Here is a 22,874-nt window from a genome sequence, read left to right on the forward strand (position 1 = left end):
GAGCGGACCATCAGGTATGTACCCCCATGGTGCACACCCCCGGGGTTGAGGGGCGGGGACAACAGACATGACCAGGGCCCTCCACATGCCCAGATGACCATGGCCCCAAGGACAGCAGTGGCATGTCCCTCAGAAGAGTTCATCAGCCCCTGCCCCCCCAGCACAACAGCGCCATGCCCCATCCCTGGGGATTGGGGGAGCGGAACCGAGGGTCCCCCGGGGGGAGGGGGTGGGACACCCATCATCATCATCAGCATCTCCCGGGGACGGGGATGGGGAACCAGCAGCAGAGGGGTAGGGGGACAAGGGCCACGGCTCGGGGCCCACACTAATGGCTGTCTCCATTCTTCTTCCCCCCCTGTGTTCCGCTGCTGCACCATCGGAGGGACCGGAGAGCACCGGCGAGGTGTCAGTGGTCCCGGAGAGCCCACCGGGGCCATCACTGCAGGAGGCCAACCCCTCGGTGGAGCACCGACCAGCCCCAGGGCAGGGACGACGGCGGACCCAACACCACCACTGGATGGCGACGGACCCCCAGCTGCTGGCAATCCTCCAGCAGCAGCTGGAGGTCTCGGAGCAGCGCCTGCGGGTGGACGAGCGGCGCCTCCATCTGCAGGAGCGGGTGCTGGCCTGGCGCCAGGAGGCATGGGGGGCCTTTATGCGCACATTTGAGTGCATCGTGGACTACCTGCCCCACCCCACCATGCCGGCCGCCGCTCTGCCTGCTCCACCCGCCGTTCCACCGCCGTCTGCCACCGAGGGGCCTTCCGCCGAGGGGGACCTGGGGCCTGCTGACACCGGCCAGCCGTATCTGCCAGTTCGCCCGGCCCCCAGCCAGCCCCGGCCAGGGCTGAGGCCGAGGCAAAGGTAATGCCCGCCAAACCCCAGCTCTGGACATTAGGGGGTGCGGGGCCCACGACGTGCCCCCCTCCTTTGTACATATCCCCTTTATTTATGTTGTATATAGTTTGTATTAGACCCCTGTTATTTTATGATACCTGCCCCCCCATGTAAATCGTTCTCCCCTTCCTTGTGTTCCACTGTTTTTTGGTTACCATATAATATACAATATTTATATTTGTAGTAATAATATAATAATAAGAATTCACCGTTTTGTGGTTTCATGAACAACAGGTCTATTTTTATTTGCGAGAGAAGTCAGGGGAGGTATGCTCTTGGGTGCTCTGTGGTGTGGGTGTAGGGGCAGGGAGTGTTGTGGAGGATGGGTGGGGTGCAGTGGGGGGCCTGCCAGTGTTCACCCCGCGGCCTGGTCGAAATGGGCCCGCAGGGCCTCCCGGACCCGGATCCCCTCGGGGTCCACCTGGCAACTGGGGGCAGCGGGTGGCTGCACGTCAGCCCTGCCAGCCTCCACAGCCCAGCCCCGAAAGAATGCCTCCCCCTTGCTCTCCACCAGGTTGTGGAGGGTGCTGCACGCGCCCACAATCTGCGGGCTGTTGGTGGGGCCCGCATCAAGGCGGGTGAGGAGACACCTCCAATGCCCTTTGAGGCAGCCAAATGTGCGCTCAACCACCTGGCGCGCATGGTTCAGGTGCGTGTTGAAGTGCTCCTGGCTGGCTGTGACATGGCCCGTGTAAGGCTGCATAAGCAAGGGCCGGAGGGGGTACGCTGTGTCTGTGACGATGCAGAGGGGCATGGTGGTGTCCCCCACAGGGATCTCCCCCTGGGGGATGTAGGTCCCCGCCTCCAGCCAGCGGCACAGGCCCGAATTCCAGAATACCTGGGCATCGTGGGTGCTGCCAGGCCAGCCAACATAAATGTCCAGGAAGTGGCCCCGGCTGTCCACCAAGGCCTGGAGGACCACCGAATGGTACCCCTTCCTGTTCAGGAAGCATCCTCCGCTGTGCTCTGGAGCTCGGATGGGGATATGGGTCCCATCCAGAGCCCCGAAGCAATTTGGGAAGCCCAGGCAGTGTCTACACGTGCCCCAAACTTCGAAATGGCCACACAAATGGCCATTTCGAAGTTTACTAATGAAGCGCTGAATATGCATTTCAGCGCTTCATTAGTAAACTTCGAAATGGCCATTTGCGTGGCCATTTCGAAGTTTAGGGCACGTGTAGATGTAGCCCCAGGGTGGCAAAGCCCACGGTGGCCACATCCAGGTCCCCAAGCCGCATGAGCCTGTGGAGAAGCAGGGCATTGATGGTGCGGACGACCTGCAGGGGAAGGACATGGGACAGCACCAATGAGGGGTGTGCAGGGTGTGTCTGGCCCTCCACCCCCAGGGCTCCCTCCCCTCCCCCCCAAGGGCTCCCCTCCCACCCCAGGGCTGCCTCCCCCTCCCCGTGGGTCCTCTTACCTCCATGAGGACAGCCCCGACGGTGGCCTTGCCGACGCCAAACTGCTGGCCCACTGATCGGTAGCTGTCTGGAGTGGCCAGCTTCCAGACAGCGATGCCGACCCCTTTCTCCACGCTGAGGGCACACCGCATGGCGGTGTCCTGGTGCCTCAGTGCGGGGATGAGCCACTGGCAGAGCTCCAGAAATGTCTGCTGTCTCATGCAAAAGTTCTGGAGCCAGCGGTCGTCGTCCCACTCGCCGAGCACCAGCCGCTCCCACCAGTCGGTGCTCATGGGGTAGCTCCACAGCCAGAGGCGTGTGCAGCAGGGGGAGGGGCGGGGGGCAGCAGGGTCTGGGGTTGCTTCCTCCTCCCCTGGGGGCAGCTCCTTTTCCATGAATAAAAGGTGATCAGCTGCCTGCTGCATGGCATTGAGCAGGGCAACCACTGCTCCTGCAGGGGCGGCTGGGTGGACCTCTGTCTGCTGCTGCTGCTGCTGGGGGTGCATAACTGCTTCACTGAGGTGTGCGTGCCTATGGCTCTGCAGACCGCGTGCTGTGCAGGCTGAGTGTGTCTGGGAGGGGCCCTAAGCGGCTAGCTGTTGCCCTGGAAGTGCTAGTCCGCCCTGTGACCCTGTGTGCAGCTGTTCCTGGCACCCTTATTTCGATGTGTGCCGCTTTGTCGTGTAGACGCTCCCCCGCAGCACTTACTTCGATGTGGTGCTGCCCAACGTCGACATTGAACGTCGACAGCACCAGCCCTGGAGGACGTGTAGACGTTATTCATCGAAATAGCTTATTCCGATGTCGCTACATCGAAATAAGCTATTTTGATGTAGCGTTCACGTGTAGACATAGCCTACAACACAAACACCTTAAAGATAGGAGGCAGGTCTCTTCCAAATCAAGAGTATTCACAAGTCCACATGGAGATTAGCAGATTCTGTGACTATCAGTTGTCTAGCTTGTGTGCGCATATTTCGGAGATGGTCATGTACCTTGGTCCCCCCTAGTATTTTCCTGTGGCACACAATAGTCTAGCCACCTGTGGGATGTAAAACTTTGGTCTAATTTTGATTGTTTGACTCCACATGGGGGAACTTGGTGGAGATGCTGGCCTGTGATATACAACCTATGTGATCTTGTGGTCTCACTGTGCAGATTATTGTGTGCTCTCTCAACATTGATAAAACTGATTAAGATGGACTTTTATTAAGCAGCAGCTTTCTCAAGGATCCGTTGATAAGTGACCATCTGTTCACAACATAGGGTTCACAATATGTTCACAACATAAGAAACCTGGACAGAATTCACAATAGTTCACCAACTGCTGCCTTTACTCTATTCAGCATAACAGCAACCAATACTTTTGATTAGTAACAGAGAGGAAGCCGTGCTAGTCTATATACTATCAAAACATAAAAGCAGTAAAGTAGCACTTTAAAGACTTTATTTTGTTATTTTATTATTATTATTATTATTATTATTATTTTGTCTGTCCCATGAAAGCTCACCTAATAAGCTCACCGCCCTGCAGTCCTAATTTGCTTTTACTCACCAATGCATGTACAACTTTAAATAAAAAGCATTTTGCAGAAATTAGTGGCGAGGTCTATTTTAGCGCTAGTTGTGTTTTACAAATTTTCATTTCTTTGCAAGAATTCCTCATGTGTTGAATTTTGGAACAAGAGGAAAGTCCTTTCTTACATTGACTAATTGTTTGAAAGTCTGCTTGTTCCAGCTGTGGATTCATGAGCCTAAAGATATTGACTCAATAATAAACTCACATCAGTGTACTCACTATGTACTCACAATAGTGTGCTCACGTTAGGTGCACAGAATACAATACACAACATAGCCTCAGGGATTTAAAGTTTGCTTTGAATAAGACATTAAACATGCCTTTGAAATAGTTTGAAGTACTTTCTTGACCAGGGGTGAATACAAAGTTGCAGCTATGTCTAAGAAAACACAAGATATAGAATTCTATGTCACCCATCTTGGCTAGTTGAATGCTGTGTAGTAATTTGTTTGTTCAGACAATGTGGTATATTGCTTTATTCTCCAATTCTTTGAACAGATATTTATTTGGAGAGGACATTTCATGAAAATAGTACTACATATGTTTAAAACAGAAACAAAAATGGTTGATTGCATGTCTACCTAAAAGATAATTATGAGTTCAATCACAAATTATTGGCCTCAGTGCAGGAATTATTGGGTGAAATTCAATTAAATATATCAGACAGGAGATCACACTGTATGAGCTTACCAGTCCTTTCTAGCCTTCGGGTACATGACTCTATTTCAAAAATTACAAATTAAAATCAATACAGGTACAGATATGTAACCTTCAGGTTCTTGTGGGGTGCAGAGGGGAAAGCAAAGGAATAGGTATTTGGGTTTAAATTCTAGGTATGCTGTAGAACGATTAGAAATGTGAGCATATCAGAGATCAAATTCTGTGGTCCTTTGCCCGCCAACAATAAGAACTGAAGGACCAGGCTCTAAAACAGCAATGTTAAGGCCCTGATTTAGTAAGGTACTTAGGCATGTACCCTTCCTGAAGCTTGTAATGACAGTTAAAAAATAACAATTTTAAGTGCTTATATACAAATGTTAGAAGTCTAAATATTAAGATGAGCAAACTTGATTGCTTCATATTTGTCATGTGATAACATTTGCATGGACATTATTGTCCCCATTGGTTGGGATAGCATGATCCTGTTTATTTAGGACTGAATTGATGCGGGGGAATCACAACATTAAGGAAATCTAAAGTATTTTATCATTGCCTATTGGCATACATTGTAAACAGTTCACTTTGACCGTTAACTCCCCCAAGAATTTGAATTGTTCCATGCGGTCATCCATATTCATGAGTCAGGGGTATTCAGGGGCAATCTGATTGGGTGAGCTTGGATGCCTTCCAGAACTTTCCGTCAGAGTGTGGACCTAGTTGAGGACTTTACCTGTATGGTAATGATATCATGAATTATTCAGGAGGACCTTCTATAAAAGAACAGCCCGCACAGGGCTCTCGGGCTACTCCACAGCTCACTGTCCACCGTTCACTGTCCACCCCACTGCTCAGAGCTCACCAGCTGAAATCACTGTGGACTTGGAGGGAAGAGGCTGGCGAACCCCATTAGAGTAATAGCTAGTGCAGTCCCAGGGCTTTGCCCCAAGTCCTGAAGACCTCGGTGGCAGAGATCTGTGCCCGAAGACACACCTGGCACAAGACTGTCACTTTACCTCGATTTACAAGAAGACTTTCCAGAGGCGCAAGCTGTGCACCCGCTGCAGCAGCAGCAGCTCTGGCGACGGTCCCTGCAGCATGCAACGACTACAGAATCTGAAGTGACTTCCAGCAAGCGGCTCCGGCCCCCTGGCTAGTGGTCGAAGCGGTCCCTCTGGGGGTACTGCACCCTAGCCAGTGTGCGTGGCAGTGGAGCCCTCAGCTGTCTACAGCACAGGGACTGAGGCTGCAGCAAAAGAACTGCGGCCCCGTCGCCTGTTATATCCTTCCTGTTTAAACTGCATGTACTGTTTAATGACTTTAACCTTTCACTTTATAAATTCAATTTAGTTTCCTTACCTATATATTGATAGGAAATGACTTTATGTTTCTAAGTAGTTAATGTTAAGTTAGTATAATAGTCAGCATAGTAACTTTAGTGTTAGCATTATTGATTGTTATTGTTATGATAGATTCTATTTACAAAATATTTAATTGTGTGCCCTATTTACCCTCATACCTGAATTCACTCACCTATCCAATCATGCTGAAGGGCCTCAAAAACCTTTCAGTAGGTGTCTGGACCACAAAAGGGACAGCCTAGCAAACCGTCCTTGGTAAAGTGGAGAGGCCTAGAAAACCTCTTCCTTATCTGGGAGAATCAAAATAACCTCCCTTCCAGAAATCGATCCCCATTGCCTCTTTCCTAAAAAGGTTTCCTTAAGACTATAGTTCTACTTAATGAAAAGAAACAAAGATGGCTTCATCATCCTTTATTATTGTGAGTACTTCTTAAAAAATCAAAGCTTGTTAATTTAATCCCTGTTTAGCTATTGATCTCAAGTGTTAAAATTTGTCTGTCATATCCTCCTTTAGATTTACAAGCTGTCTTTTAAATAAAACAATTACAGTTGTTTTGCATAACTTCTTCCCGTGTGCTCATTCTCTCCCTCCTGGTGTGGTGGTGTATCTTGAGGTTGACTAGGGGGTAGAGGGCAGGGACAGAGCCACTAGAGGCAGAATTTCAAGACAGGGAGCAGTACCAGTGTGCCTGGTGAGGACAGATGGGCTCTGTGCGTGGGCCTTTATTGACGCACGGGCATACTCCTATCCTTACCATGGGTTCCTGTGCCCACTGGCCCACAGAACAATATTGAGTAAAGATATTGATATAATAGGCATCCCAGAAACTTGGTGGAAGAAGGATAATCAATGGAATGCAATATTGACTTTCTTGACTTAAACCCTTGGACTGTGTCTACACGGGCACAAATCTTCGAAATAGCCATATTTCGAAGATTACTGATGAGGCGCTGAATTAAATATTCAGTGGCTCATTAGCATTAGGATGCTTCCGGCAGCAGTGCTTCAAAAGCACCGTTTATGAAAGCATGCGGTTTGGCGTGGCTACACGGGGGTCCTTTTTGAAAGGACACGCACCTTTCAAAATCCCCTTATTCCAATCAGTGAGTGTGATAAAGGGATTTCAAAAAGGACCCCTGTGTAGCTGCGCCGAGCCGCGTGCTTTCAAAAGCGGGGCTTTCGAAGCACCACGGCTAGAAGCGTCCTACTGCTAATGAGGTGCTGAATATTGAATTCAGCGCCTCATTAGTAGCCTTCGAAACGGCCATTAGCATGGCTATTTTGAAGATTTGTGCCCGTGTAGACACACCCTTGTACTCCAAGTGGAGCATAGGTCATCTACAAGTCTCCTCCACTTCACTCTATCTTGAGACAAAACTTCTAGCTGACTGCAGAAGTAACGCAGTTGTTGTTCTTCAATCTCAATAGATCTTCTCTACATTGTCCAAGGTCTTCCTCTTTTGTGTTCTCCTTGCAGATTCCATTTGAGAGCTTAACCAACTATGCTGGATGATGGTTTTCTGAGAGTGTGGCCTAGCCATCACCATTGTCTCCTCTTGAATTGAATGTCAAGTAGTTTTTATCCTGCTCTGTTATAAAGCTCCTCACTTGTGACCAAGTCTTGCTGTTTGATGTGACGTATGTACCTCAGGCATCTGTTTATGGATGCCTCTAGCTTGTGATTTGGAGACTTTTTAGTCTCGCAACCATACAAGAGCACATGCCGCACATTTGTGTTGATCATCCACAGTTTTGTCTTTGGAGATATTATTTGTGAACTCCATATGGGATGAAGAGTTTTAGAAGCAGATGTTGTTTTTTCCTATCCTGGCACTGATATGGTTATCTGTTCCTTTCTTTCTGCCCATAATACTCCCCAAGTAGATGAACTGCTCCAAATCTTCAATATTACCAGCATACACAAATTTATTGGAAGGACAGAATAAGCCATACTTGGGGCAGGGAGTAGCATTATAAGTGAAGGAAAGCAAGTTTACTAATGATGAAAGGAACAAGAATGCAACCAGTAAAATCTGCTAGCTCTGTATCCACAGAAAATGTGTATAGGAATTGGCAGTGAAGGCTTCCCAAAATCTCTTTCAACACATTTTAACCCTATCCTAGAAGGACTACTTTTTGGATAGAGTAGATTGTTCCTGTTACCATGCAATTCTAAGTTTCTCTTTTTGGATTACCAACAATTATCTCAATTAGTGTCCATGGTGATCACGGTTTATGGACACTTTGCGGTCTTTTTTCAGACTGCACCATTCATTTCACTTTCACCCCAGTTGCCTTTTATACCATCTTCTCAAGCAGCTGGTAGTTGCATGGAGCAGCTGGTATTGATCATATGCTGTGGGGTTGGCTGTGAGGAACAAAACAAATTAAGGGAGGCTGCATTTTACCACAGCAATGACAGCTTGCTGTTTTATCTACTGTTTGAAGAAAAAAATAACATAGCTGCTCCATACAAATTCTAGCTGCACTACTGAAAAGAACAATACAGTCCTACCAAGTGTTTTTAGGGAACTTGGTCTAATCCAATGGCCAAGTCCAAATACAAGGGGGTCCTTGTTATAAGTCTCTTTGCTATAAGTCATTTTGCATATATGTCGTTAATTAATTTAGGCAAGCTGATTCATTATGGCTACGTCTACACGTGAAGCCAACATCGAAATAGCTTATTTCGATGTAGCAACATCGAAATAGGCTATTTCGATGAATAACGTCTACACGTCCTCCAGGGCTGGCAACGTCGATGTTCAACTTCGACGTTGCGCGGCACCACATCGTAATAGGCGCTGCGAGGGTACGTCTACACGCCAAAGTAGCACACATCAAAATAAGGGTGCCAGGCACAGCTGCAGACAGGGTCACAGGGCGGACTCAACAGCAAGCCGCTCCCTTAAAGGGCCCCTTCCAGACACAGTTGCACTAAACAACACAAGATACACAGAGCCGACAACTGGTTGCAGACCCTGTGCCTGCAGCATGGATCCCCAGCTGCCTCAGCAGCAGCCAGAAGCCCTGGGCTAAGGGCTGCTGCCCACGGTGACCATAGAGCCCCGCAGGGGCTGGAGAGAGAGCATCTCTCAACCCCCCAGCTGATGGCCGCCATGGAGGACCCGGCAATTTCGACGTTGCGGGACGCGGATCATCTACACGGTCCCTAGGGCGCTATTCCGATCCCCTCATGAGGTTAGCGACTTCGACGTCTCGCTGCCTAACATCGAAGTTAACTTCGAAATAGCGCACGACGTGTGTAGCCGCGACGGGCGCTATTTCGAAGTTAGTGCCGCTACTTCGAAGTAGCGTGCACGTGTAGACACAGCTTATAAGTCACACTGATCCACATATATCATTTAGGGGCCAAGCAACCAAAAGCCAGGAACGTAGCTGAGCTTTGTGGTGGCTGGGTGGCAGGCGCTGTAATGCAGGTGTCCTGGAAGTGAGTCCTGAAGTCATGGGGGAACTGCAGGGTGTTGTGGGGAGCTGGGAGGAGTTGGGGGAGCTGGTAGGCAGATGAGGGAGTGGCAGGAAACTGTGGGAAGGCAGTGAGGAGTGGCATGGAGCTGGCAGGGAGCTGCAGGGACAGGCAGGAAGCCAGAGGGGACTGAGAGGGCAGCCGTAGGAACGGGAGAGGAGCTGGCAGGGAGCTGTGGGGAGCCGTGAGGGGACTGGCGGGGAATGGCAGGGAGCTGGCGGTGAACTGCAGGCAGCTGGTGGAGATCTGGTGGGGAACTGTAGGAAGCTGGTGGGGACAGGTGAGGAGAATCTGGAAGCCAGCAGGGAGCTGGCAGGGAACTGCAGGGAGCCAGTGGGGATTGGCAGGAAGCTGGTGGGGACTGACAGAGAACTTCCAGGGAGCCGGCGAGCTGCAGGGAGCTGGCAGGGACTGCAGGGAGCTGGTGGGGAACTTGTGGGTACTGGGGGAAGCTGGCTTATCTTTTTCTATTTAGTTTTATATATATATATATATATATATATATATATATATATATATATATAAAAAATTTAATTATTTATCTGATTACTTATTCTATTTCTTTTTTGCTGTGGGTTATAGGTACGTTATATATGCCACACATGTGACCTGTATGTGTTGGGAACATATCTCAAGGTAATTAAACTATTCCTTATGGATATTAATTCCCCTTTATAAGTAGTTTCACTGTAAGTTGCATTATTTAGGAATTTAACCTGGACTCATATAACAAGGCCCCCCTGTAGTACCTAATTAACAGAGAGCTAGACATGTTAGTCTGTATTCTAACAAAACAAAAGAACAGTCACGTAGCACTTTAAAGACTAACAAAAAATGTATTAGGTGATGAGTTTTCTGAAGAAGTGGGTCTGTCCCACAAAAGCACCAGCTAATAAATGATTCGATTAGTCTTTAAAGTGCTACATGTGCTACCTGCTAAAGTGTTTGTTTTGTAGTACCTAATTGTCTATCAAATATGAACAATACTTTGGTCACTTCTTACTTGAGCTCGATTCCAGTCAGGTGGCCTAAGAGGCCTGTACACATGTCCAGTTTCTCTCTCTGCTGCGCTGTGCAGGGGGATCCTTCAGGACATGAAAGTGGAATCAATGGCACCCTGGGAGCTGTAGTTACTTGGCCAACTCCCTGCCTAGAGATCTGGCTTTGGAGCAGGGAAGACACTACATGTCCCAGCATGCCCTTGGGAGTTAGCAGTAGGAGAGGGAGAGGGGTAAGAGCACTTTTTTTCCACTGATGATATTACAGCAAGGTCCCAGAAGGTAATTTCTATAAAACCTTTCTTAGTGTATAATTTTTAATATGTTATAACAAAATTATTTTACCAATCACTCTTTCCACTCTAATTTTCCACTAATTTCTCTTATGCACACTTATTGCATGACTATTTTGAGCTCCTCTATATTTAAACAAATTGTAGATTGCAGTCCACATTTTAAAAAAAAAGCATACTCCCCCCAACAGATACAAGAGACTTAATATATTTTATTACCAGCCCTTTGAGCCATCCAGTTTCTTCAGCAGTTCTATGTCTTCTCCTCTTCCTCTCCTTGTCACAGATTCATTGCATGAACTTGTTGTCCACAGTCCCACAATTCTCAGCACACTGTCTGGTGCCTTTTCTCTTGTGTAGCTAGTTTTGATGTTGACCTGTTTCATTATGAGTAATCAGAGCATGTTGGTTCCATGGGCGGAAAGGTGAGGAAATAAAATGAGATTCTGGGGGATTAGTAAAACTCTCCAATGTCTTCCTAAGCCCTCGAAAACATTAGTCTGAGGAAACCAGTGGAATTTATTAGGCACTGATGTGGCTGGATTTTTTAAACTATTTAATCATTTTCATAAATAACATGAAGTATCTTAATTGAAGACTGTATTTAATCCTTGTTACTCGCTGGTGATAAATCTCCTCAGGCTCATCCGTCTCATTAAAACTGTTGAAATATGTTACTGGTTTTTCTGTGTGCATTCACATTTATATACTGATTAATAAAACTTTTACATTCCACAGGCTTATTTTCTTACACATTCCAAAATGTTTTTTTTATATGACTGTAACCAAAATTTGGATTATATTAAACAGGTGGTGGTGGTGGGGCTACTAATTACAGAGGGACGAGAAGTGGGGCCTCACATTGAAAGTTTGCTCATTTCTACCTTAAAGTGCATATTCTGTATTAAAATATGTGAGGGATTTGAGTTTCCATATTACATTTTACCAGGTTATTGTAGAATTCTGCAAGTGACAACTACATTCTACTACTAGCTGTGTGCTAGCTCAAGGGTGCACGAAATGGTGAGTGGGTCTCCTCAAGGGAGGGCCTGAAATTTCATAAGGGGGGTGCAGCACAATTGGCTGCTGGGGGTCAGGCTTATCCATCTCATTAAAACTGTTAAAATATGTTACTGGTTTTATGTGTGTGAGTTCACCTATATATACCGATTAATAAAGTTTTCACATTCTACAGACTTATTATCTCACACATGCCAAAAGAGGTTTATTTTGTATGAACATAACCAAAATTTCCATCAGTCTCCATTACATTAGACAGCTTGGGGAAGCCTGCTAACTGCCGAGAAGAAAAGTGGGGCCCAACCTAAAAAGTTGCTCACACCTGCACTAGGTTATAGTCTCCTCTGAAGAGCACAGTTGAGGGCATAAGGAAACTTTCCACATGCCCCTTAGCCAAAGTCTGCTCATCGTAGCAACCTCTGATTTTGAGATGGCACAGACTATGCTACTGAAAAACTGCCACATCCAGAGAAAAAGGGTGCAGGACTATTTGGGAAAGGCAGTACCACAGCTACATTCCTTGTTAAGTGCAAACTAATAGGATGGGCTGGCGGGCTGGCTAGTGAATGGAGTATGCTGGATCTCTGAAAAGTTTGGGGCAGATTGGTCTCCTCACGGTGCAAACAGAGAGGCAAAATCATAGACTCATAGAATACTAAGACTGGAAGGGACCTCGAGAGGCCATCGAGTCCAGCCCCCTGCCCTAATGGCAAGACCAAGCACTGTCTAAACCATCTCTGATAGACATCTATCTAACCTGTTCATAAATATCTCCAGCGATGGAGATTCCACAACCTCCCTTGGCAATTTATTCCACTGTTTGACCATCCTGACAGTTAGGAACTTTTTCCTAATGTCCAACCTAAACCTCCTTTGCTGCAGTTTAAGCCCATTGCCTCTTGTTCTATCCTCAGAGGCCAAGAAGAACAAGTTTTCTTCCTCCTCCTTATGACTCCCTTTTAGATACCTGAAAACTGCTATCATGTCTCCCCTCAATCTTCTCTTTTCCAAACTGAACAAGCCCAATTCTTTCAGCGTTTCTTCATAGGTCACATTCTCTAGACCTTTAATCATTCTTGTTGCTGTTTTCTGGACCCTCTCTAATTTCTCCACATCTTTTTTGTACTGCAGTGCCCAGAACTGGACACAATACTCCAGCTGAGGCCTAACCAGCACAGTGGAAGAATGACTTCTCGTGTCTTGTTCACAACACACCTGTTAATGCATCCCAGAATCATGTTCGCTTTTTTTTGCAACAGTGTCACACTGTTGACTCATATTTAGCTTGTGGTCCACTATAACCCCTAGATCCCTTTCTGCTGTAGTCATTCCTAGACAGTCTCTCCACATTCTGTATGTATGTATGTATGTGGCTCTCTACTGGGCTGTTCAGCCCCACACTGCTCCAAATGCAGCCCAGTGGCTGAATGTCCTCTAGAAAAACAAAGTTATCACAAAATGGAGTGGAGATATTTAATCCTGCACAAAATACCAATGGCTGGATGAAATTTGTCTGAAATGTTGCCTTATGGAATTCCTGCATTCGGGCTCCCCACAAAAAGGCAGCAGTGAAAGCTGTGGATCAGACTGATGTCTGGAATCTCCGCTGTAGCTTCAGCTTTCTCATTCAAATGGATATTTTGGTTGTTGTGTCTGTGAATATTAATTATTCCAGCTGGCAAGATCAGCTACTGACGCACTTTCAGTAGCACCAGAAGCAAGGGGAAGAAATGACTACTGACCCTTCTCTCCCTGCACCCCACACTCCTCCAGACCCATTATTGTATAGATCTTTCCCTTCCCCAAGCCATGAGGCCCTTGTATGCTGCACAATCACCACCTTCTGGAAAAGTTTCGCTGCTGATCTTTCTGGTCTTCAGTTTCTTAGCTTCCATTTGCCGCTCACTCGTTCACACTCATGCTTATTCACAAACCAGTGCCAGGGTGGCTAAGGTGCCAATGGTACCACTACACCAGGCCCACACTTGGAAGGGGCCTATTATGGTTATCAGGTGTCTGGTTTTCAGCCAGAAAGTCAGATCAAAAGTGGAGCCGGCAGAGTTGACACCAAAAGCCCAGTTACAGGAGTAACCATGACCAGCTTCCCGCCAGAAGGGCAGGAAGATCATCTGCTCCTGTCCGGTGGAGCTGCAGCTCATCTGGAAGCAGAAGGAACTGGCTCCCAAGGACACAGCTCTGGCAGGGAGAGGTAGGTGCTAGGTCTGCTCCTCCCCAGGTGGGGATCCTATCTGAACCCCCCTCACTCTGCCATGCTTGTCCCTGGCCCAAGCCTCACTCCACAAACTGATGCCCTCACCTCCACCCTGCTGTGCTCTCGCTCCCAGCACTTGCCTCACTGTGAGACCAATCTTCTCCCTACCTCCACCACACAGTGCTGTTGCCCTTGTCCATCATTCTGTAGCTCTCAGAAAATTAATGTTTCCAACTGTTGAGACTTGTGAGAGTCAAAGCGAGTCTTGAGCAGATGACACTTTTGTGCCTAAGGGAGCTGACATTCACAGTTTAATAAAAAAAATCCAACCTACTTGCAGATTATAGTGCTGTAGATAAATGGGACAATGAGTCTATTTCAACACAGTATTTTGTGGTTGCATAGCAATTTATGTAACTCAGACGGAGAGAAAGAACAAACATGACCAAAACCCATTAAAGACAGACGTCAGGGATAATGCTAGTAAATTCAAAACACTACTGTTTTGGCTAGTAGCTGAACTTCTTAAACATTGTCCAGCTTTCTTAAACACCAAGCTTCCTCTTGCTGAACTGGGTTTCCATTTAACCCAAATACAGATTGAATTTGCCACAGTGAATTCATTAAGGAACTCTTTGTCTCAGTCATTCTAGTTTTGTATCTTAAAGGTTCCTGTTATATTGCTAGCACAATATCCTACTTGCACAATATTGTGTCAAGACAACTTCTGTTTTGTCACCTGTCTTTTACAATCATTCCCCATGGGATCTCACAGGCATGTTCAGTGTCAAACCCACAAAAGATTAATCCAACCCTACCACAAACAAACGGAATGAAATGAAAGATTGATCTGATGCAGCTTTACAGGGGCTTGAAGGAAGCTGTTTGCCACTCTCAGCTTTCAATTCTTTGCACCTGATGAGAGTGACAGGTAAGAGGTAAGAGCTGCTGCTGCCTGGTGGAGCTGCAGCTCAACTGGAGACAGAAGAAACTGGCTCCCAAAGATGCAGCTTTGGCAGGGAGAGGTAGGTGCTGGGTCTGCATCTCCCCTGGTGGGAGAAGCTATTTACAAAATGAAAGTCAATAAGTTTGTATTGGTCCTAGGGGAAGAGAAAAAAGAAGAAGAATACTGTAAATTCTGGCACACCCATCTACTGGCACTTTTTCTCTTATATAGAGCTCTTTGTAACAGAATGGGAGTGGAGAAAAGGAGCCAGTGGGCCCAGTATCATGACTTGGGGCTAATCTGATAAATTACATTAGAGTTTTCAAGATTGGCCATTAGGTTGTACAGTGGTGACACATTCTACACCAATAAATAATTTCTTCAGTAATTACACAGGTGTTCATAACATATATTCCGGTACTGCGAGGGCCGTCATCACTATGTACCATACAATGCAATTTCATGGGATGCAAAAAGGCATTTTTTAAAACTGTGCAGGGATTTGTCATGCCATGTTTGCTTTGTCTGTTGGTACTGAAATTGCGTAACTAACTGAACTCAACTAAACTTTTCTGAATTTACTGTGCTGATCATGATCTGCAGAGAACTTGACGAAATTTGGCCACCCCAGAAGTGGAAAGGGAGTGTCTACACACACAAAAGGCTCCTTTCGAAATAAGGGGCCAGAAAAGCCCATGGACGGGGACACAGGGTGGCTAGCCCTTCTGGGGCAACAGCAAACCACTCCTTTAAACAGCCCCTCCCAGACTCACTCAGCCTGCACAGCACGAGTCCTGCATTGGTGCCACTAGCTTTGCAGACCCAGTGCCTGCAGATATGGATGCCCAGCAGCAGCAGCTGGAGGCCCTGCAAGCTGTCACCTGAAGGGCAGGCGCCCTGGTAGATGCTGCATGGGTGGCCACCCAGCAGCCCCTGGCAACAGACCTCTCCCAGGGGGCAGAAAGGGACACCTCAGACCATCGGGCCCTCCTGGTCCCACTCCCCACCCCCACCAGGTGTTCTGCCAGCTCTTGAGCCACCCCACCAGCTCCGAGTGGTGGGAGCAGCTGGTCTTGGGGGAGTGGGATGATGACCAGCGGCTGTGGAACTTCTGCATGCTCTGGAAGACCTTCATGGAGCTCTGCCAGTGGCTGATCCCAGACCCTGAGGCACCATGACAGACGAATTTAGTGCACCCTCACCATCGAGAAGAGGGTTGCGTAGTTGTCTGGAAGCTGGCCACTCCAGACAGCTACCGCTCCATGGGCCACCAATTTAGTGTGGGCAAGGTGACAGTTGGGGCCATCATCATGGAGCTAAGGAGGCCTGGGCGTGCACCTGCTGGTGGGGGTGAGGAGCCAGGAGGGAGAAGCCTGGGGGTTGGGTGAGGGGGCCTGGGCAGGCAGGGCTGGGGGGCAGGGAGGGGAGCACAGGTCGGGGGGGCTGGGGTGGGGGGCACAGGTGCGGGTGCTGGGCTGACCCTTCACACCCTCACAGGAGTCCATGTCCCCTCCCTGCTGGTGGTCCGTGCGCTGAATGCCCTGCTGCTCCAGAGGGTCATCTGAGTCAGGGACCCGGATGTGGCCATCATGGGCTTCGCCACCGTGGGTTTCTGAAGTTGCTTCGGGGTCTTTGATGGGACCCACATCCCTATCTGCACCCCAGAGCACAGTGGTGGACGCTTTATAAACAGGAAGGGCTACCACTCAGTGGTCCTGCAGGCCATGGTGGATAGCGGGGGTCAGTTCCAGGAAGTGTATGTGGGCTGGCCCCACTGCACCCAAGACGCCTGTATGTTCTGCAACTTGGACCTGTGCTGCCAACTGAAGGTAGGGACTTACATCCCCCAGAGGGCAATCCCACTGGAGGACACCTCCATGCCCCTCTGTCTCATGGCAGATGCAGCATACCCGCTTCAGCCCTGGCTCATGTGCCCCTACACGGGCCACCTCAATGTCGGCCAGGAGTGTTACAAAACCCAGCTGAACCCTGCCTGGCAGGTGATTGAGCGGGCCTTTAGGTGCCTCAAGGGCCGGTGGTGCTGCCTCCTCACCTGCCGGGATGTGGACTTCCTGAACATCCCCGAGGTTGTGGGTGCCTGCTGCACACTCCACAACCTAGTGGAAAGCAAGGGGGAGGCCTTTGTGCAGGGGTGGGCAGTCAAGGCTGGATCAGGCTACTCCCAGCCAGCCACCACTCCTACCCACCAGACCTACCAGGAGGGGGTGTGGGTCCAGGAGGCCCTGCGGGAATATGTTGATCTGGAGGCCCAGTGAATGCCGCCCTGGCCATCCCTTGTAGGCATCCTGCACACTGCCCCCACCACCCGCACACTGTCCCCACCAGTTGCACACTGTGCCCGCAGCAAGCACATGTCACATGGGAGTTTGGGAAAAATAAAACTTTGAATTATTGATAACTGTTAACTGTTCAAGTGTGATTTCTGCAGAAAAATTATCACCACTGTATACAAGGGGGGATAACTATATACTTGGGGGAGCCTGAGGATGAGCCAGCCATCAGCCCATCACTGTGGTGTGGGGGTGGATGGGCACAATCCCATTGGGTCTGGATCGCTGCCCCCTGCCCTTGTCTGGGGTCCCCAGCTAGGCTGGCTGGGAGCTGGGCGGATGGGGAGGTACAGCTGGAGTGGGTCTTGGGCCTGGCCATCAGCCCCAGCTGGATCTTGCCCTGGGGGGCTGGCAGGTGGGGTAGCAGGCGGGGCAGCAGGGGGCGGCAGCCGGGCCACCAGCTTCTCAAAGAAGGTGGCCACCCAGTTAAAGGTGACCATAAAGGTCCTCCAGACTTCCTGGCACCAGGAAGCCTCCTGCTACTTGAACTGTAGCCACTGCTCCATGATGTCTGCCTGGTGCTGGAGGGTGTCAGCCTCCTTTGGGTCCATGGTGGTACTTCCCTGGCCCCAGCAGGGGTGTACCCATCCTGGTGCCAATGGTGCCCTGGGCAGTCATGGTCTGGGAATGTGGGGGGCTTTCCAAGACAATGGATAGTGCCGTGATGTCCTGGCCCTTGGATGGTGTGGCTGCAGAAACAGGGGAGAAGAGAGAGGGAGGCTATGTGTAACAAGCCCTGCCCCATGGCACATGCCCCCCCATCCCCACGTGGGCATCAGGTCCCCATCCCTTGTCCCCCATCCATGTGTGAGGTTTCCCTGTGGGCAGCCTTTTCATGTGTTCCCCCCCAGCCCATCCTCCCTCCTGTCAATGGGTGCAGGTGCTGACAGGCAATGGTGGCTGTGCCACTGCCCAGGGCCATGGTCTGCCCAGGCCCTGGTGAGCCGGGGTCTGCTGGGGGCGTGGGGGGCCTCTGGTCATGTATGGTGCCCCTGCCCCATGCCCCAGGGGTATGTGCCCTGTGGGGTACATATCTGAAGGTCCGCTGCCATGGTTGGAGGAGGCCCATCGGGCAGATGCCTGTCTGAAGCTGAAGGAAGGGAGGTACCTCACGAGCTCCACGTCCTTACTGCACCACTCGGTTGATGCTGTGGAAGGTCCCAGCTCTGGCTGGAGAGATGCAGGGCTGTTCTCTGGTCCTAACTCTGACTCCACATTCTGCTGGAGCTCCTCGGCCATGGTGTCAAGGATGGCTTGGGGGGAGAAGGTGTCCTGGGGGGCCCAGGATGGCCCTGAGCTCCCGGTATAGGGGCAAGCGGTGGAGGCAGCCCCTGACTGGCTGGCCGAGTCCCATGCCCAGGATTAATCCTGCCGCAGCTCCTTGACCTTGCTGCTAACGTGGTCAGGAGTGAGGGCAGGGTGACCCTGGACGGTCAGACCCTTGGCCAGCTGGGTGAATGCATCCGCATTCTGCCACTTACTTCCCATTACGTGGAGCACCTCCTCCTCACCCCAGATCCCCAGCAGGTCACGGAGTTCGGCATCAGTCCAGGAGGGGCCCCGCTTCCTGCCCTGCTGGGTGAAGGCCTGGGAGCCCTCAGATGGCCCGGGGGGAGCCCTGGGATGCTTGGGGGGCTGGCTGGCTGCCATTGGCTGTCTCTGGGCTGCGCAGCAGCACCACATGGCACAGCTACTGCTTGCATGGTCTCAGCTTCCTGCTACAGGATTTCCAGGTCCATGCTTTAAGAGCCACTGGGCGCAGTGGTCATATAGCCCTGCAGGGGCTGGATGGCATGTCTCCATGTCCCAGCTGATTGCTGCCATGGTGGACCCCGCTATTTCAACGTAGTGGGACGCGGATCGTCTATACACATCCTACTTCGAGGTTAGACCTCTAGGGCACTGTTCCCATCTTCTCATAGGGATAGCTGTTTTGATGTCTCCAGGCCTAACGTTGATTTCAACTTCGAAGTGGCGCACAATGTGTGTAGACGCAGTGCACGCTATTTTGAAGTTGTGCCTGCTACTTCAGCATTGCCCTCTAGTGTAGACACATCTTGAGTGAATTCCCTACACAGAGATCTTGGAATAGTGGCATAATTTCCCCCTGACACAAACATTCACTTTGCAACTCAGCTGTATCATTTGTACCACCTTCAGCTTGCAAGTGGATTCTAGATATAGCACAGCTAGAAAGCATGATGTTAATGTTGCAGTGACAAAGACACGGATAGCCATGCCAAGGCCTACATTGTATTTGTCTCACCAAATACAAATAGAGCCAAGGAGATGTTTTTCTATCTTCTGCCCGGATCTGTTCCATCCATAGGAAGGTTTGGGATGCTCACCCTCCAAACATGCAGCATGTGGTAGTACTGTGGGGCCCAGGGCAGCCTGGGGAATTACTAGAGGGCGTAGGGCTGGCAGTAGGGGCTGCTGCTCACCATCAGTAGTGGGAGCCATGGGCAGAGTGGAGCAGACTGGATCAGTGCACTTCCATATCCCAGATGGGATGCTCAATTTTCTGTTGCCGTGGTGAGTGTGCCAGGGGGGAGTACCCTTGCTGCAAGAGCTAGCCTTCCCCTCCCCCCCCCGCCCCCAGTAATCCTTCCATGTCACAAAAGCCTTGGGCATAGGATGAGGGTGGATCTCAGCCTCACATCCCCAAGGGACAGCACTGCTGCTGCCTGTGAATCAAAGGGCAATGATTCTCTTTCATGAATCGCTGTGGTTTTTGTTGTGTTCTTAGAATATATATTATGTCACAAATATATTGGTTCACAGTTGAGATCCTTTTAGTTTACTACCCTGTTTCCACAAGTGGTCAGCACCACTGCAGAGGAAGGTGTACAAAGACATCCATTTATCCACCACAGGGATAATCTGTCTCTCTTAGGTCTTATCCTGATCTTAATAGTTACAGATTGTTTTGAATCCTGAAGCAGGATGTTCAGTAGCCATTCCAAAATTATATAAATAAGTGCCTTATCCCTTTTTGAGTATAAGTTCTTCTTATTTTTTTTAATCATCATAGTTGCGCTGAATGAGGGGAGGACACCATTTTCTGGATGTTCCAAACATTCAATTAGCTAAATTCTTTTCACAGTAGTTAACTGTTTAGACCTAACCCTAACTGCCTTGCCTGAAAGGGTAAAAACACAGACAGTGAGTCTTAGTCCCAGGAATGCTAGGGAAGCATGAAGTCAGTTGTCAGGAGGCTAGGAAAGCCAGTGAAAACAGAATAGGGCTTTTGAATTGCAGGGAAGAGCTGTTGATTCAGGGAAGCGCTTCTGAAAGGAGCCAGGCATGGAGAATCCAATGACATCCATGCAGAAGAAAGAAGTCTTGAAACAACAGATGTGAGTTAGAACAGAGAGGCTGTGGCCACACTAGGCCCCCCTTTTGGAAGGGCTACGGTAACGTGGTACTTTGGAATATGCCAATGAGGTGCTACTATGAATATGCAGTGCCTCATTCGTATAATAGCGGCCACATGCACTTTGAAACTGCTGGATTTGAACAGCACGCTGCCTGTATAGCTGGGGGCCTTTCGAAATGGCTCCCTGATTTCAAAAGCCCCTTCTTTTCATCTGGTTTAGGGAAGAAGAGGCTTTTGAAATCGGGGGGGGGAGTCATTTCAAAAGGCACCCACCTACATGGGCAGTGTGCGTTTCGAAACCAGCAGTTTTGACGCCTGTATGGCTGCCATTATGCTAATGAGGTGCTGCATATTCCTGGAAGCACCTAATTAGCATATTCCGAAGTGCCACATTACCATAGCCCTTCCAAAGGGTGGTTATTTTTTATTTTAGGTGTTTTTGTGCTTCTCTATGCTGAGCACAATTAAATACCATCTCTTTTTTTCCTTAAAAAAAAGCCAGGCAAAGCGCAAACGCAGTCCCTTACTACCACAAATTATGCAGTCGAGTTTCCCACATTTGGGGAAATCGCAGGGGTCAGCACATCCACAGTGCTATGGGGGAGCCTCACCCCGGGAAAGCTACCTTTGTGATCATGGTATCTCCCCTGATTTTACACTGTAATCCTCTGCACTTGCTTTGTAACTCCTAGCAACCAAGCAATGTTTTAGCAAGTGCGTGTGTGTGCGTGTGTGCATTTAATAAAAAAACCCACCCATTTAAGAACATGGTTTGACTCCTGACTCCTCCTAGAAGGCAGGAGTTTCTGTGTGCGTGTGTCTAAGACTGCTCGGCCAGCTAATAAGGGAAACAGTTTCCACTTTCAGTTGGCCTCACCCACAGGATTTTCACAGTCTCTCCAGAGGGAGGGCTAAAAGAGCCCTAGAGTATCTCACAGGAAGGACTTCCCAAATGGGCCTTCCTGTGTTTGCAAATGGATTTTGCATTTGAGTAGTGGCAGCAATACCAACCCGAGGCTGGGGAGTCCATAACCTTGGGGAATTCTAACTCAAGTCTTTAGTGTTAAAGTATGTTAAGCATTTTGCAGGCCCCACATTCTGCACTCAACATGCTAGAAAGGGGAAACAACCTTGACAATAGAGCCCCAGTTATGGATCAGGACAGCCCTGTATAGATACCTTCTCAGTAGAAGGGGGATTAATCTCCTCGTGGACAAGCTGGTTAAAGTAGTCGGGAGGTGGTAAAACTAATAGCAAAAGTGGAAAGTGAAAATAAGGAAGATAGAACACAGCATAGAAATCAAGCTGTTAAGAACAAAATTAATCAATGAACAAAAGTCATAAGAAAAGAAATTCTTTAATTGGCTTTATATCAATGTTAACAAGCTGGATAATAAACAAGAAGAACCGAATTACTCATTATTGAAACTTGGTGGGAAGCTGAACACAACTGGCACAATAAAACAAATAGTAAAGAGCAATTTAAGGACGATGGACTGGGGAAAAGGAATGGGGCAATGGCAGTCTGTCCAAAACAGTATTGGCTGTTTCTGAGTCACTGATAACTCAGAAGAAAATTATCTTAAATCCTTATGGATTAAGGCCCTGACAGAGAAAGCACCGGAGAACATTTTCTATAGAGCACCAAATCCTGCTAGGAACAGGATGACCCCTTCCTTATGTGCTTATCTACAGTGCTAGAGTATGTGGGGAGAAGCCTGGGGAACTTCATTTTGAGTGACTTATGCTAGAGGTCTCATGCTGCCTGTACTAAAACATCCTTGGAATTCCTAAACAAAACAGATGACAATTTCCTAATTCAAAATGTGTCACAGCCAATACAGAGGAATTGTATCTTCAAACCTGTCCTAACAGAGAAAGAGGACCCTGGTCCCAGAACTAAAAATTATTGGTAGCTTACCTGGATCACACTTAACAATGTGATAAAGAAACAAAGTTCAGGCCAGCAATATTTATGTTTGGTCAATTTCACACAGCTTAAAACAATTTGGAGCCAAATCAACTAAGAGGAAAATTTTAACAAAAAAATCAAAAGGATAATTGGAAATCATTTAAGAATGCTTTATTAGATGCACCGAAAGCCACAATCTTACACTTGACAAAAAAAAGCAGTGCTGATTTAAAAATTGATGTGGTTTAGAGGGGAAGTAAAAGCAACTGGAAAAATGTTTTGTAATAAACAAATGGAAGAAAGATAAAGTTGATGACAAAGAATACAAACCAGAAATTAGGAATTGCAGAAAACGAGGCCCACAAAGGGCCACAAGAG

The 22,874-nt window shown here is 48.6% G+C and overlaps 1 non-coding gene across 1 annotated transcript; it reads right to left on the reverse strand.

The window, feature by feature from the left end:
- Positions 1–21,082: 21,082 nt before the first annotated feature.
- LOC142007729 (U1 spliceosomal RNA) lies at positions 21,083–21,238 on the reverse strand. Its single transcript, XR_012644005.1, has one exon. It is a non-coding gene; the product is annotated as a U1 spliceosomal RNA (small nuclear RNA).
- Between the last annotated feature and the right edge of the window lie 1,636 nt (positions 21,239–22,874).

The sequence above is a fragment of the Carettochelys insculpta genome, chromosome 1 (assembly GCF_033958435.1).
Source record: "Carettochelys insculpta isolate YL-2023 chromosome 1, ASM3395843v1, whole genome shotgun sequence".
NCBI lineage: Eukaryota > Metazoa > Chordata > Testudines > Carettochelyidae > Carettochelys > Carettochelys insculpta.